Source organism: Mus musculus, chromosome X (assembly GCF_000001635.26).
Source record: "Mus musculus strain C57BL/6J chromosome X, GRCm38.p6 C57BL/6J".
Taxonomy (NCBI): Eukaryota; Metazoa; Chordata; class Mammalia; order Rodentia; family Muridae; genus Mus; species Mus musculus.
Window position 1 is genome coordinate 51,212,412 of NC_000086.7, and position 16,290 is coordinate 51,228,701.

A 16,290-nucleotide genomic window follows, 5' to 3' on the forward strand; every position below is an offset into this window, starting at 1 on the left:
CCACCATAAACAAAAAAAAATTTTAAAAGCAGTCATGATATAAAGTAGCAGCTCCTGTAACTTCTGCAAGGGTCACCTTCTTCAGAAGTTGCTGCAGTTCAGTTTGCCTCATTCTTAGAAGCCTCATCAGAATTCTCCACCAGATCTGGAACTTCATCATCATCATCCTCTCCTGCTTTTCATCCACAGACTGGGCAGAGCTTCAGCCAGGCTCCTTAAACAAGTCAGACTGTCTGCAGCTGGCTTAGGATGCTGGGAAGCATTGCTGTCTGCTGCATCGTCTCAGTGTGACCTGTCATGGGGAAGGTGTTTGCTGCCAGGGATGTCTGAACTATAGGGTTGTTAAAATGGATCACAGTTCCTTGGTTTGTAAACATGTTCACCTCTTCAATACCAGAGATATTGTTTAGCCCTAACTTCTCTAAGGAGAACTGCAGTTTGTTATCGTCTACTGTGGCTGTTCTCTGAACCACCTTCTTTCTGCGAGCGGTTCCCTTCCCACCAAGGCGCACTTGTGCCTGCAGTTTGGCGATTTTTTTCCTGGTTCATAAGGCAGAGAGTGAAAAACTGAGAGCCCGAGCTTGGCACGGACTTTGAAATCTAAAATCTGCCCACTCCACCCCCCAACTCACAGTGACACATATCCTTCAAAAAGACCATACCTACTCCAGAAGGACATACATACCTCTTAATTGACCACCCTTTCTTCTTCTTTTTTTGATATTTTTCTTTTTCTTGCTTTATTATTAGATATTTTCTTCATTTACATTTCAAATGCTATCCCCAAAGTCCCCTATACCCTCCCTCTGCCCTGCTCCCCAACTCACTCACTCCTACTTCTTGGCCCTGGCGTTCCCCTGTACTGGGGCATATGATCTTAGCAAGGGCCTCTCCTCCCATTGATGGCCGACTAGGCCATCCTCTGCTATGTATGCAGCTGGAGCCATGGGTCCCACCATGTGACTTCTAATATGTGTTTGAGTTAGACTCTGGAGGCTGATCTGCTCCATAGGGTAAAGGAGATGCTGGGAGCCCGAACATCACATGCACTAGAATAATAATGACAAAACACCTAAGGTGTAATGAGAGAAAATGCTAGGAAGAAGCAAATTTAGAAGATCCAAGAAATGAGGCAGCATATATTTATGAACTTACCTAGACACTATTGATTCCAAAGACCCAGGAGAAGCTGTAATTTTCAGGAGGGAGTAATGTATCTTTTTTTTAAAATGCTTTATAGTGAGTCTTTCTTTGTGCCAGGTATTTTTACTGACCCCTTAAAGTATTTATTCCTCACAATAGATTTGAGAAATGAATCATCAGAAAAGCTAAGCTGTAGCAGTTAAGTGCATAGACAAGAATTTGAACCACACCTGAACTGGCTTCCCAAACGTATTAATTGGATAGCTTTAGACAAGCTATTTCACCTCTCTGTGCCTCAGTACTAGTCAGGAGTTTGGTATGGGGCAACTGGAACTCTGTCACCAGACAAAATCTCAGAAGGTTGAGCAGATTTCAGAAATCCAGGCAATTTTCATATCTGAGAACCATAGGCATTTCATCTACTCCTGACCTGGCTCCTGACCTGGAGCACATGACTGTGACACTCCACATGAGGATCATGACAAGCACAGAGGTCTCCATGCTAATTAGGTTTCTAGGTGGGCCCTGAGGGTTTAGCAAATATGCTTTCCTTGTCAGACATTCCCTCTTACAAAAGGAATTCTATCTCTGGTCCACCCTGAGTAAGTTGTATGCATCTATTCTTCACCATGAATAAACAGTTTAGACAAGCAAGAACTGCCACTCTCATCAAGTGCCTCCTTGGGGGGAAGCCTTTGTCATACAGAGCAGAGCCCAGCAGAGCTGTGCCACCTGTCTCCCTCAGAAAGGCCCCTCAGTGCTCTGGACACTCACCCCTGAGCTAAGCTGGATTCCATCTCCCCCACCCAGGGCTTAGCTCCTGGCTGTCCTGGGCTTAGGGAACCCCAGCTTTGGCCCCAGCCTGTGTTGTTTCTCACCCGGTGCTGAGACTCCCATCTTAGGCTGTGTTCTGCCACCCGGAGTGTGTGTTCAGCAAGCCCCGTGGAGAGGATGAAGTGTAGCCTAGAGCCTCTCTGTTTTGTCTGCCTAAGCAGCGTCCACACACCCCAGCAGGGAGGCAGAACGCAGACCTACACTTTGGCACTTGCCCGGCATGTTCAAATCTTTGAGTTCCATTGCCAATACTAGAGAAAGTAAAATAAATTTTAAAAGTAATGAAGCTCATAATAATATCTGCTTGATAAAATTATAAGGTTTCATGAGTTAATATTCACAAAACACTTAGAATGTTGTACATATTTTGCCTACATAGACAAACAATTGTTCCCAAGACTAAGCAGTTGGTATGAGAAAGAAGCAGCATTTGAACTCAGGTCCAAATTCTTGAGTCTCAGGACAATTACTATTTCTTCCATGGATCCCAAACCTGGGTCTCTCAGGAAATAGCCCTGACCGTGTTCTCCTTTAGCTCTCCTCTGTCACAGACTAGCTGGTTTGATTTCTGCCTCAACATACTCCTGGATACCAAACTACTTAGTGCACATTTTGAGTTCAGGGGCTTCTTTTCATCTTCCAGAGCACCTAGCTTTCCTTTGGTATTTGGAAGTTGAAATTCTTCCCACAAGCCACCAATGGAGTACACGGTCTTACAATGTTCTGAGTGGCAGAAGCATACAGCAGAACACAGTGGCCCATAATCCCTTGGTGGTTTCTAGCCCTTGCTTTTATGTATATGTCCTGCCGTTCTCACAGGGCCAGAGGACACAACACTCTGGCTTGTGACTTGTGCTATATAAGGTTGTGGCTCTCACTTTTTCTCTTAGATTTTTTTTTACAGATAATTATTTCAAGTTTCACCAGTTAAAGCATTTGCTGAAGCATAAAGAAAAGCAAAGAATCAATATGATGCCATCAAAGTTTCCATCAAAATGTAATTTTTCACTATCGCTTCCCAGGCTTATGGCAGTATCCTAAGAAACAGTAGTAATGAAAAATGGCCAAAAGCACTTTGGTGTACTTGAGCTTAGTACAAAAGGAAATAGGGAGTTATTTTAAAGACACAGTCTATTTCTAAAGTGCCTTCTGAGCCTTGCATATACAGTACAATCATATCTCCAAAGAGAAAGCATTGTACACGAGTTCTAAAAACACTTGCTGAGACAGTAAATGAGTGCACTTGATTTCCCCTATCAGAGTCCTTCATTCCAATTTGATGCAAGCTGTAAATGAAATGACTTGGCCGATTCTAACTCAGTTCCCCATGGACATTTGTTTACATCTCAAAACCACTATGCATAATTGCTGCCTCTGCTCAGGGGAGGCCCTGCTGGGATTTCAAGAAGTGTTGCAAGGTTCTAGTCAGGTGTGATCACCAGTTACAGCATGAGCCTGGCACTGCATGGCCACACTCTGTCTACCTTGACAATGGGATCCATCAGTCTTCCTCCTTCGTGTAACTGAGAGCTGCCAAAAGCACAGCAGAAGTCTTAGAAAAGATAACACAGAGCTGTAGAGAACACTCAGCTATGGGATGCTGTGATCTAAGGACCTCAAGTGGGCTCCTGAGCCACATTCTGTGATTACACATCACTGTGGTCGTCTGAACAGCCAATGGCAGTACAGTGTCACTGGGGTGGGAAAGGGAGAATGATAGGTGAGTCAGGACCCAAGGCCAGTCATCGATTTCTTTGAAAATGAATTTGCCTTAATCACTTCCAGTGCAAGGGGGAAAACGAGCCTGTTTCCAGTGACTGATGGGGAAACTGCATCCACCTTTGTTCTCGGTTTTAAACAAATTTGAATTTAAAGGAAATCTGTTGAATCTTTTACAATTGAGGATATTAATAGTATCCATCTGTTTGCTATAAAGAAAAATGCCCCCTACAGGCTCATTAATTGAACATAGTCCATAGCTGGAGGTACTGTTTGGGAAAGTTAGAGAATGTTTGGGGAGTGGAGTCTTGCTAGAGGAGGTACATCACTGGAGGCAGGCTATAAGAGTTCATAGCCTGACCTCTTTTCTCCCTGCCTCCTGTTTGGAGTTGAAAATGTGATCTCTCAATTTACTGTTCCAGCCCCACCTGCTGTGCCTCTGTCACCATCATGGACTCTTCCTCTGGAACCATAAAGCCAAAATAAACTCTTGATTCCATAAGTCACTTTAGACATGGTGTTTATTACAGCAACAGAAAAAAACTAATGTATTACATCATGAAACTTATGAAGATTATAAATTTCAGAACAATGTTAAAGATACAAAAAGCCCTATTAAATTCTCTGATATAAATAAATCCGAGTAGGAATTAATATTATAATTTTCCATTTGATGCAGCTAACATTAGTGAAACAAAAGTAAACAAAGTTGATTTTTTTTTTGGCTTGATGTACTTCTCCATATTTTACACACACACATTTTCTCTATAACTAACTGTACTACATGAATGACAGTATGCAAAAGTGATTTTTGTGACTCTACATCTATTTTTGCATATTTGACACCACCCATATATTTACTTTACAATTGCAATGTGACCCAAGAGAAGCTGAATACTATTTGGAGAGTCATTCCCTCCAATTCCACTGACTTACTGTATGTTCTTAGATAAGTCATTTCTCATAACTCTGCTCTTATCTATAAAGGTACATAAGCCTATCTCACAAATATGATCAAGACATTTAAGAGGTCATGTAAATCCTTACCACTGTCTTTACTGCTAACAAATTGTAGCAAAGCCGATGACTAGATTGTGTCACATATTGCTCTTATTTTCCTCTATGTTCAAACTTAATCCAATCAAATCTGATAAATATGAACAAGGCCTGGAGTTGGCCTTGTAAGGAAACTGCAGTAAGTTTTTAGCAGGTGGCATGGTGAGGAATGAGACTCAGACCACTGGGGACCAGGGAAGAGTCTACATTTAAGCAATAGACCTGTTTCCTAGGAGGCTGGGCTCCCCTTATACCTGGGTGAGGACAGTACATGTATGAGTTGGTCCAAGCTGTCCTTAATGGGAGTTTCACCACACAGCATTTTACCAACTGCAAGAATACACTGCCAGAACAAAACCTTCAGCTGTGGTGATGAACCACTTTCAAAGGACCTTAGAAAACCCCAAAGTACTGGCTGCTTTATGTGATTCTCACTTAGCAGAATAAGCTCAGAAAGAAAGAGCCATGAATCTTTCTCTCTGATCATTCTGATTAATGCCCACACCACAGGAGAAGATAGTCTTATTTGTTTGCAATAATTTTGTGTGTGTGGTGCTGGCCATGGAACCCAGTGCCTCATGTATGCCAGGCAAGTGTCTTATTTCTAGTTTTATCTATTGAGTTCCTTAAATAAATGGCTTAAGTATCATTAAGTATGGGGGGAGGGCCCGCTGGAGAACGTCCTTTTGTTCGCGCACTGAGGTAGGTACCAAAAGGTCTTGGTGGAGATGTGACAAAAATGCTGTCCAATTCAGTTCTTATTTTAATTTTACTTTTTTTCCCAGTTACTGCAGCCCTTTTATTTTTCTTTATACAATGACATGTTGCTGGGGCCTAATGTTCTCACTGAATAGTAGCAAAACAAAATTTGTCATTTCTTAAAGAATTGAGTACAAAAAACCTTACATAAATTAAAAGGATGGATACATTTACAGGTGTGGATGCAAATGTTCCCAACTCAAGGCAACTAACAATCCATGGCGGTCAGAACCATGGAAAAAACAGAACCGGAAACTGGGTCCTAAGGCTCGGACTTTCCCACCTTGTTGACTGGCAAGACAGAGTGGCAACTGGTTCCGGAGCCCTTGCCAGCTTCGGGAAACCTGGATGTCTGCTGTTGGTTAATACCCTGCACAGATCACTCCGTGGAGCTCACAGAGACACACCAGGCGATGGATTTCTCTTTCACAGCATGCTCTCCCCAGCCACCAAGTGACTGAGCCACATGAACTAAGGACTAAATCAAGATATGCACTGGGTACTAAACATATACCAAGGGAACAGTTAACTTGAATACAAGGTCAAAAATCAGCAACAAGTTCTATGATCTAGTGCTGATATCAGATACAAGCTTCAAGGACAAATTTCTTTTCTTTTTCCTTTTCTTTATTAGATATTTTCTTCATTTACATTTCAAATGCTATCCTGAAAGTCCCCTACACCCTACCCCCACCCTGCTCCCCAACCACCCGCTTCCTCCACCCACTCCTGTTTCCTGGCCCTGGCATTTTCCTATACTGGGGCATATAATCTTCACAAGACCAAGGGCCTCTCCTCCCAACGATGACCGACTAGGCCATCTTTGCTACAAATTTCTTTTCAGAGGCTTATCCCAGTTTCATGAGGCTAGCATGAAGTGTGTACATTTGCCAGGGCAAATCGCTACTTCAGAACCAGCCCATGCAGCAGATGCCTGGCACCTGTTCAGTCCATCTAGAAGCATTTTCAGTGGACGATGAGGGGCCCAATTCATGGTACTCCTGCTTGCTGATCCACATCTGCTGGAAGGTAGACAGTGAAGCCAGGATGGAGCCACCAATCCAGACTGAGTACTTGTGCTCAAGGGGAGCAATGATCTTAATGCTGGCTGTTAGAGCTGTGATCTCCTTATGCATCCAGTCAGCCATGCCTGGGTACATGGTGGTACCACCAGACAGCACTGTATTGGCATACATGTCCTTGCGATGTCCACATCACACTTCATGATGGAGTTGAAGGTGGTCTCATGGATGCCACAGGACTCCATGCCCAGGAAGGAAGGCTGGGAAAGTGCCTCTGGACACCAGAACCGCTCATTGCCGATGGTGATCACCTGCCCATTGGGCAGCTCATAACTCTTCTCCAACGAGGACGATGATGCAGCACTAGCTATTTCTTGCTCAAAATCCAGGACAACATAGCACATCTTCTCCTTTATGTCTCGAACAATTTCCCTCTTAGCAGTGGTGGTAAAGCTGTAGCCTTATTCCGTCAGGATATTCATGAGGTAGTCTGTCAGGTCTGGGCCAGCCAGGTCCAGACACAAGATGGCGTGGGGAAGGGCGTAGCCCTCATAGATGGGCACTGTGTGTGTGACCCCGTCAACAGAGTCCATGACAATGCCAGTGGTGTGCCCAGATGCATACAAGGACAGCACCGCCTGAATGGCCATGTACATGGCTGGGGGATTGAAGGTTTCAAACATTATCTGCGTCATCTTCTCTCTGTTAGCTTTGGGGTTCAGGGGGGCCTCGGTCAGAAGCACCGGGTGCTCCTCAGGGGCCACACGAAGCTCATTGTAGAAGGTGTGGTGCCAGATCTTCTCCATGTCGTCCCAGTTGGTGACAATGCAGTGCTCGATAGGATACTTCAGGGTCAGGATACCCCTCTTGCTCTGGGCCTCGTCATCCAGGTAGGAGTCTTTCTGGTCCATGCCCACCATGACGCCCTGGTGTTGGGGGCGCCCTACGATGGATGGGAACACGGCCCTGGGGGCATCATCGCCAGCAAAGCCAGCTTTGCATATCCCGGAGCCATTGTCAATGGTGAGTGTGGAGATTTCTTCTTCCATTGCGATCAGCTAAGAACCAGCAACGGAGCAGCAGAAAGAAGCGAAGCTCAGTGTAAGCTGGCGGCGGAGTGTGAGACCCAATTCAGGTTTTAAATTCTCCTTTTTTGCCCCCACTTTGTGATGTAATTCAATCCCTTTGCTTTTCATTTTGTCTTATCAGGACCCGAGAACTAGAATTATATCTAAGTTTCTATTTCTATTATTATCACTGTCAAGGCAGCTAGGACTCAAAAGCTGTTTCGTGAATAAACTAATGGTAGAAACTATAAATAAGTACACAGTTGCAAAGTCCCCCTGTACAGGGACAAAAATCCACCCCCATCAACCCTCTGAGAGCTCTCAACAATGTTAAGTCAATACGTTCCCGACTCAATTAAATCCAAATCTGGGGATCTAGGAGTAAGGCAGAACGTGCTAAATAGGCATGAGCCCTGGGTTCCATCCCCAACACTGTAAAACTGAAGGAATGAACCAATGCAAAACTGCAGGCCTTAGGTCTCTTCTATTTTTATACTGTTTAAGATTTCAACCATCGTTGATTTCTTAATTCCATGTCCTGGAACTTCCTTTGCTGTGTTTACTTTTGCTTTTAATGTGTGTGTGTGTGTGTGTGTGTGTGTGTGTGTGTGTGTGTGTGTGTGTGTGTTTGTGTGTGTGTGTGATGTGTCTATTTGACTACTTGGGACCAAGGTTCCCACAGTGTGTGTCGTCTAGAGGCCAAAGGACAATTTCATGGAGTGGGCCGGTTCTTTCCTTCCACCTCCCTGTGGATTTGAGGGATTGAGTTTAGGTCAGATTTGCACAGCAAGTGACTTTGCCCAACGAGCCATCTCACTAGGCTCATTTCTCCTGTTTTATAAGGCAAAGAGAAAAATCTGATATTTGTGTTTCTCTGTTTATTCTGAAAACTGCTTTCGTGCTTATTAAATGCGGCTCACATATGACACAATATTTCCTTGATTAGTACAACCAATGTTCAACTAAACTAAACCATCTTCTTAGATACACAAAACTGTGTACCACAGCTGGTCTAGCCAAGCCACAGAATTTTTCTTTTCCCCAGTAATTGATGGCCACAATATGTTATGTAAATCAGCTATTAGTCACTCCAGTTCCTGTCTTCTTGTGTCTGAAGGTATAAGCACCTGGCTTTGGAAGGCAGATCCTCTGGGCGTTGTAAATGCTTTAATCACTTTCTGTTGCTGTGACAAAATACCCAAGGTAAGCAAATTAAAAAAGGATTGGTGCACTTTGGCTCAGAATTTAGGATGTGTCCATCCGTGGCTGCATTGTATTGGTCCAGTGACTAGGCAAAGCTGTAGTCACAGGGATGTGTTATAGGACAAAGCTGCTCATCTCGTGCAGCTAGGGGACAGAGGGAGCTCCATGAAAGGGCTAAGGACAGGAATATCTAAAGAAAATCTGTCATTAGAGACGTCCAAGTAGACTGTCATCTCCTAACTGCTTACTCAGCTAGGAACTCAATAATGAGAAGAAAAGTCTATCCAACTGATGTGAGAATAAACTTAGGATTTATTCTATAAGAATCATTGTCTGCCAAAAATGCCACAAAATAACGATGTGTTGTCTTAACACAAGGCAAAGCTCAACAACAGCAAAGCCAAAACACTCAGGTAAACTTCTTTTCTCTCTCAAAAGTAGGTTCTTTACTGCCAGTTAAACATTTTTAAACTCCTTTGTGGATATTTAGAGACAATATGTGAGTCATGCAAGAGAAGCATTTTCATTCCTTGAAAGCCACACTTTATGAAAAAAATAGTTTCCAACTTGCTTCCTACTCCTCACCCCAATGCTTGTCAGACTCAGCCTATCTAAGCTTCTTATAAATTAAGTCCACACTCAGAAGACCAAATATTGCCACTCTGATTCATAAGAGTGGGTTCTGAATGTAATTGGTAGTGAGGAAGGGCTCCCCTGAAATAACCATATCACTTCCAAAGGGATGGCATCTAGTTTTAGTTAAAGTATGTAAGTTATTTAAATAATGTGGGGCAGAGAGGTAGCTTAAAGTAGATTCTTGAAAAATCTAGCCACCTTTGTTTCTAAAAGTAGCAGCAAAGATAAAACATCTTGAGCCTGTTATAAATACGTGCTTGGGGGTCTAGCTAGGCAGGAGAATACTTGCTCAACATGCACAAGGCTCCGCGTTCTGTCCCCAGAACGACACAAAAAGGCAATTGTAATAAGTAAATGGCCCATGTGGCTACATTTTATGGATCCCCAAATGAATGTTCAACAGCAAAGGCATAGAGCTGAGTGTGCTCACACATGCCTAAAATCACAGCCATCAGAAGGAATAGGTAGAAATGGGAGTTTGAATTCAGTCGGCATATAGAAAGGTCCTGTCTTGGAGGGGAAAGGGAAGAAGGTGTTTGTGTGTGTAAGCACATGTAAGTATTTATGTATATCTACTAATTGAAACTGGTGCTTTTTATTCCTTTTAATGCTAAGTATATAATGCAAATGGAGCAGAGATAGAAAGAGAATAGAAAGAAAAAGAGTCATTCTGCTTAGACTGGATTTAAGTATGGATTTACAAATAAAGTGGATGTCTTTACTACGGAGTTCACCGTCTTCATGTTACATGGGGTTATTATGAACACATTAAAACCCATAATAATAAGACTTCATTTCAACTCAACAAAAAGGCAATTCAGTATCTGATAATCATGCTAACATACATAAGATTTTTTTTCTATTTTTTATTCTTCTTTGGTATTTGAACATCAAAAGCATTCAGTCAATGGAAGCTAAATTAATGAACTGAAAACTTTAATTTTAGTTCACTTGAACATTTTACTGGTTGAATTGCTTTTTTAGGAATATAATATAACATAATACCTGATCTCACTAAAGATTCTTCAAGTGTCATATACATTACTCCGCATGGACCCTTACTTAAGTGATTAAATAAGACGTTTTTCTCTTCTTTTCATAATTACATACTCAGAGGATTAAGATACCATTAGTTTAATTGAAGACAAGTTTCAGTGTTTGGTAGGAGACAAACCTCAATCAGAACACAACAAGCAGAGCTAGGAAGCTGCTGACATTCCTTTCATTTAGAAAGAAGCAATAAAAATAAAGCAAGTGAATGTCAGCCAATATAACCAAGAACTATCGAATTTTCTGGAAGAGAAAGAGAGATTAACTTCCTCCTTCGGTACAGTTTCTGTGAACTCCTTAAGATAACTATAGAAGGGAGCAGAGAAGGATATCCAGCATATGAAGTGCCTCCTGTATGCTCATCCCTTTGGGCTCTGGCCTGGGCTAATCTTTTTTACTTGCTGTTTCAATGATTTATGTCCCAACTATTCTAGACAGTTTCTATGTTGTTTAATAATGTTGACAACCATGTAAGAGTTTCAATATGTTTTAGCTTTGCATACAGCAAAACTGCAGTTAGCTTGACCCAGAACATGAAATTAACTCACTTACCCAAGGTTGCATAGCAACGGTATGTTTGGTATTTCTTACCAACACTCACATTCAAACGATAGCCTTTCAGCATTACAAAATCTCCAGCTAATATGTGTAAATGTTCAATTTCATTCATTAGTATGTATCCTGACTGGCCCATGAAAGTTTATTTTTCTTTTGTGTAAGACATATGCTACCCAATTAGTAAAATCAAAGTAGTATTTTATTTAAAATTCACTTAGCAGTGGTTTCTTCTCATTTTAAAATTCCAAGTTTAAAGAGATGGTTACACTGATTAACAAAAGCAAGTTATTGATACAGCATATGTTCTTAAGTCACAGTGAAATCGTGCCAAAAATCAATCGCAAATATCTTTCAGTGCTTGATACTTAGAAAAATTCTAAAATGTCCTTAATGAATCAATCAACAAAAAAATATAAGCAAAAATGACCATGAGTCCTCTGAAACTTCTTTCTACGTGTTTTAAGACAACTGTATATTTTCAGTCTAATATTTGTATTAGTTTGTTGAGAATATTAAACAATTTGTTTTCATTACATTTGCCTCTATGTTCCCTAATACCTTCCAGATGCACACATCATTCCCTACCACCTTCTGACTTCATGTCCTTTTGTTATTTTTAGATTTTAGATAATACTCTGTTTCCCATTTGTGTTGACCATATATTCATGGGTGTTGAGCCAATCGCCTAATGCCAATTGACTCACTATAAACCATACTCATAAAGAAAGCCAATTGTTCTTCCTCCAAAAATCATCAATTGTTACTGTCTTCTCTGTTAAGGGTGGGAGCTCATAGGCCCCTCCCCACTCCACTCTGAAATGTTAACTGGCTTGGTCTTGGGCAAGCAACCACCGCTGCCTTGAGTTTATGAGAGCAGAGCTTTCATTCTGTCTAGAAGACATGGCTTTACACCAGTCCTCGCTTACCTATGGCACTTAAAATTATTCTGCTCCTTCTTCCACAGTGGTCTCTAAGCCTTGGTAAGGATAAGCAATATTTTTTTTATAATCAATATTTGCAGAACTCTAGGTTGCTACAAGCCTTTGATTATTTTTTCATAGCTCTGAAAAACACTATGTGATGTGAATAATAACACAAACATGCTCAAATGTAATGTGATAAAATGAACTTTCAGACATAAATTTTACTGAATCGAGTAAGAGGTACATTTTTTATTATAAATGTGTCAATTTCTTCAAGAAAATATGGATGAATATATATATGCATATATACATACATATATACGTATATATGTGTATGTGTATATATATATTACCTAGTAACAGAGTTTCAAACTGTGTAAAACTGATAGGATTGACAGTAAAACTACTTCGACAATAATAGTCTGAGTTTTCAATGTGTATCTCACACAAACTACTGCATACAACAACTAGCTAGATCAAGAAAACAATAATGAATAGATTCAAAGTGAACCAAATGACTTGAGTACAGTAAGTGGTGGCCCCAACAGACTCCTTTAGAACATGCCACCCGCCAAAGAGCACACACTCTTCTCAAGAGCACTTCAAGACTGAGGAAGAAACCAGAAATGGGATTTTTAAATGAGTCCTGATAAAGCCCAAAGGGCCAAAATATGTGCAAAGTATGTCTCCTCACCCAGGTTCTAGTAAGGACGAACAGAAAAACTACAAATGGATAAAGAGCATAATCTTAAATTTAAAAAAAGGGGGGGTTAAGGAAGAAATTATGAAAAGGTTCTGAGATGAATGTAAATGGAAGCCCAGCAAAGAAGAACAATGGAATGCCATGAAAACTGTGCTTAGAGGAACATGTAGAAGTGTGTGTAATTTTTAGCTAAAATCTGAGAGAAGTGGGCTACAGAGATGGTTCAGTGGTGCCTTGTCTGTCTTCAGTGGCAGAGGAAGCACCTAGCCTAGCAGAGACTTGGAGAGATGCCCAGGTGGGAGATGGTTAGGATTGTGGGATAGGGTGACCAGGAGGGGGACAGTAAGCAGAATGTAAAGTGATTAAGTTAAAAAAAAAAAGCACTTGCTCTTGCTGCTCTTGCAGAGATCCCAGATTCAGTTCCCAACACTCACATGGCAGCTCACAACTGTCTGTAACTCTAGTTCCAGGGGATCTAATTTACTTTTCTGACCTCAGCAGGCAGCAAGCATAAATAGGTACATATGTATACATGTAGGACAATACTCATATGCATATAATTAAAAATATCTTGAAAGAAACAAAAAACATAGTCAGGCAGTGGTAGTAATCACGGAACTTGGGAGGCAGAGGCAGGCAGATCTCTGAATTAGAGGCCAGCCTGGTCTACAGAGTGAGTTCTAAGACAACAACAGCGATACAGAAAAACCCTGTCTTGAAACAAACAAGTAAGCAAAACAAAAAAAGACACATAACTAACCTAACTTTAACTTAAGAACAATAAATGAAAATAATAATAATAATGATAATAATAATAATAAACTGAACCTAAAATAGAAGGAAAGAATGGAATATTAGAAGAGATATTAATGAACTAAAGAAAAGTAATTAATAAATCAAATAAAACTAAATATTAGTTTCTTACAACACCACCAACAAAAATTGGTAAACTTTCAGAGTGTTCAAGAGGAAGGGAAGTTTTATATTATTAAGACCAGCATTAAATGAGGGAGGGATACATGGACTAGAGTTTGGCCATTATAGAGGGATTATCTAAGATAAGTAAAGCCACTGGCTCCAATCTCCATCACTGTAAAAAACAAAACAAAACAAAAAGAGGACAACAACAAAAAAGCAAAATTTAAAAAAGGATATTACTAAAAAGGGATATTTGAGACAGGGTTTCTCTGTGTAGCCCTGACTGTCCTGGAACTCACTCTGTAGACCAGGCTGGCCTCAAACTCAGAGATCTGCCTGCCCTTACCTCCTGAGTGCTGGGATTAAAGGAGTGCTCCATCAGTTAATAATTATAATTATTTTAGCATTGTTATTTTTGAAAGAAAAGAAGACTTGAAGGAAATAGGAGAAAATAATAAACTCCTAATAAGCTACATGAGAGATGATATTATTTTTGATATCTTTAGGATATTTAAAATCTTTAAATATTTTTAAAACCTTTAAAATATTTTTTATATTCTACAAACCCAATAAAAGTGAAAATCCAATTAATCACAAAGTACATTTCTCAAATTTCAGGTAAGTCAATATTTTAATTCAAAAAGTTAAGATTTAATCCCTTGATTATTAAGCTTCACAGTTAGTAGGAAATGTTATTGACGTCAACAGGGATTAACATTCTATTGCCATTGTCACACACTAGCATAGGTATAATTGCCTAAAACGAAAACCTCATTGTCACCCAGTTCTAGATGTCAGAAACCTGAGATGAAATAAAAGTGCCGGCAGGACAGGTTCCTTCTGTGTGCTCTAAGGGCAAAAGAATTCTGCATCCTGCCTTGGCCAGCTTCATCTGTCTGCCTGCATCTTCCTTCATATTAAAAATCAGCAGGGTCACTTCACATTGTTCCCTATCCCCCTTCCCCCACACACACATACCAGTCCCCTTGCTTTCTGTCTGTTTCATAAGGATCCTTGTGATTTTGTGAGTGCTTTCTGTACAATCCAGGAAAAGTTCTTTGTCTCTATAGCATGTCTTAGTCATGTACCATTTTTAACTGAGTCCCTGAGAAATACCCGCAAATTCTGAAGCTTAAGTTGGAGAGATATTTGGAGATAATACTTGTTGTAACTACTAGTAAGTTTGTTTTAATCTTAAACAAAAGCAATTAATAATGAATAACAATACACAAAAAGTGATTGAAATGTTTTGAGGGCCTGGGAAGATGGCTCATAGTGTGTGAGAGACAGAGAGAGAAAGAGAGAGAGACAGAGACAGACAGAGAAATAGAGTCAGATGGAGATAGAGAGACAGAGAAAAACAGAGGCAGACAGAGACATAGACAGAAACAGAGAGATACAGAGAGAAACACACACACACATACAGAGAGAGAGAGAGAGAGAGAGAGAGAGCTCAATGAGATCAACTTTGGAACACATAGCTCTAAATGGAATGTCTCCATCAAATGTCTACCTCAAATTTCATGGAACCCAGAGGAAGTGGAAAGAGTGTGAGAGACAGAGGGGATGGAGTACCAAGAAAACAAGGCTCTCTAAACCAACTGAGCAAGGCTCATATGAACTCACAGAGACTGATACAGTAAACACAAGGTCTGCACAGGTCTGCACCAGGTCCCCTGTGTATCTATTATAACTTTCAGTTTAGTGTTTTTATGGAATTCTTGAGTGTGTTTATGAGTGGGTCACTGACTCTTGTGTCTTTCCTGGGCTTTTTTTCTCCTATTGATTTGCCTTGTGTAACTTCAATGTGATGGGTTTTATTTTATCTCACTATGTTTTAGTTTGTTGTATTTTGTTGTTAGAGGCTGCTTCTCCTCCCCCTCCTCCTCCTCCTCCCCCCTCCTTCTCCCCCCTCCTCCTCTTCCTGTTCGCCCTCCTCCTGCTGCTCCTTCCTCTTCTTCTAATTCTTTTAGGGGTTCTCTGTGTATCTCTACCTGTTCTGGACTTGCTTTGTAGACCAGGCTAGCCTTGAACTCACAGAGATCCAACTTTAAAGGCATGTTTGTTTCTAACGAGACACAGAACGACAGAATGGAAGTGGATCCAAATGGGAGGGGAGTGGAGAAAAACTCGGAGGATTAGAGGAAGGGAATTGTAATCAGGCTACATTTTATGGGAAAAGAATCTATTTTCAATAAAATGGAGGGAAAAGTAAGACAGGAATAAAACAACTATAGCTGTGACTCCAAATTGCCTTTTGGTATACTTTAAGTTGGACATTAAAAAAAAAATGTTTCCCACAACCTATGAAATAAGTGTCTACTTAACATGTAAGACAGTTGAAGCCACCCCTAATTCCAATTCTATGTATTTTTTGTCCTTTTGACAAAACCATACACGCAGCAAATTACTTCACCATTTTGTTTATGTACATTGTAGTGGCAGGGGTCCTCAGTGAAATTTACAAGGTAACTTTTGTGAGGCGTTTCCTTCCTTCTACCATGTGGGGCTTGGAGATTGGGTTTGGATTCACGATTAAGAACTGTTTGCAGTCAGAGTCGTCTCATCTGCCTACTTTTAATTTTTAAATAAAGGAGTTCTCAGCTAACAAATGTGACAGGGAACAAACACTGTTTTCCTCTAAAAGCTTCTGTTCAAAAAAAGCTATGAAGTATGTCCTATTAATCAGACTTGGCTTC

At 40.7% G+C, this 16,290-nt stretch overlaps 2 pseudogenes; both read right to left on the bottom strand.

Annotated features, from left to right (window-relative positions):
* Positions 1-98: 98 nt before the first annotated feature.
* Positions 99-5,731, bottom strand: Gm7834 (annotated as a pseudogene).
* Gm5388 (predicted gene 5388) lies at positions 6,340-7,660 on the bottom strand (annotated as a pseudogene).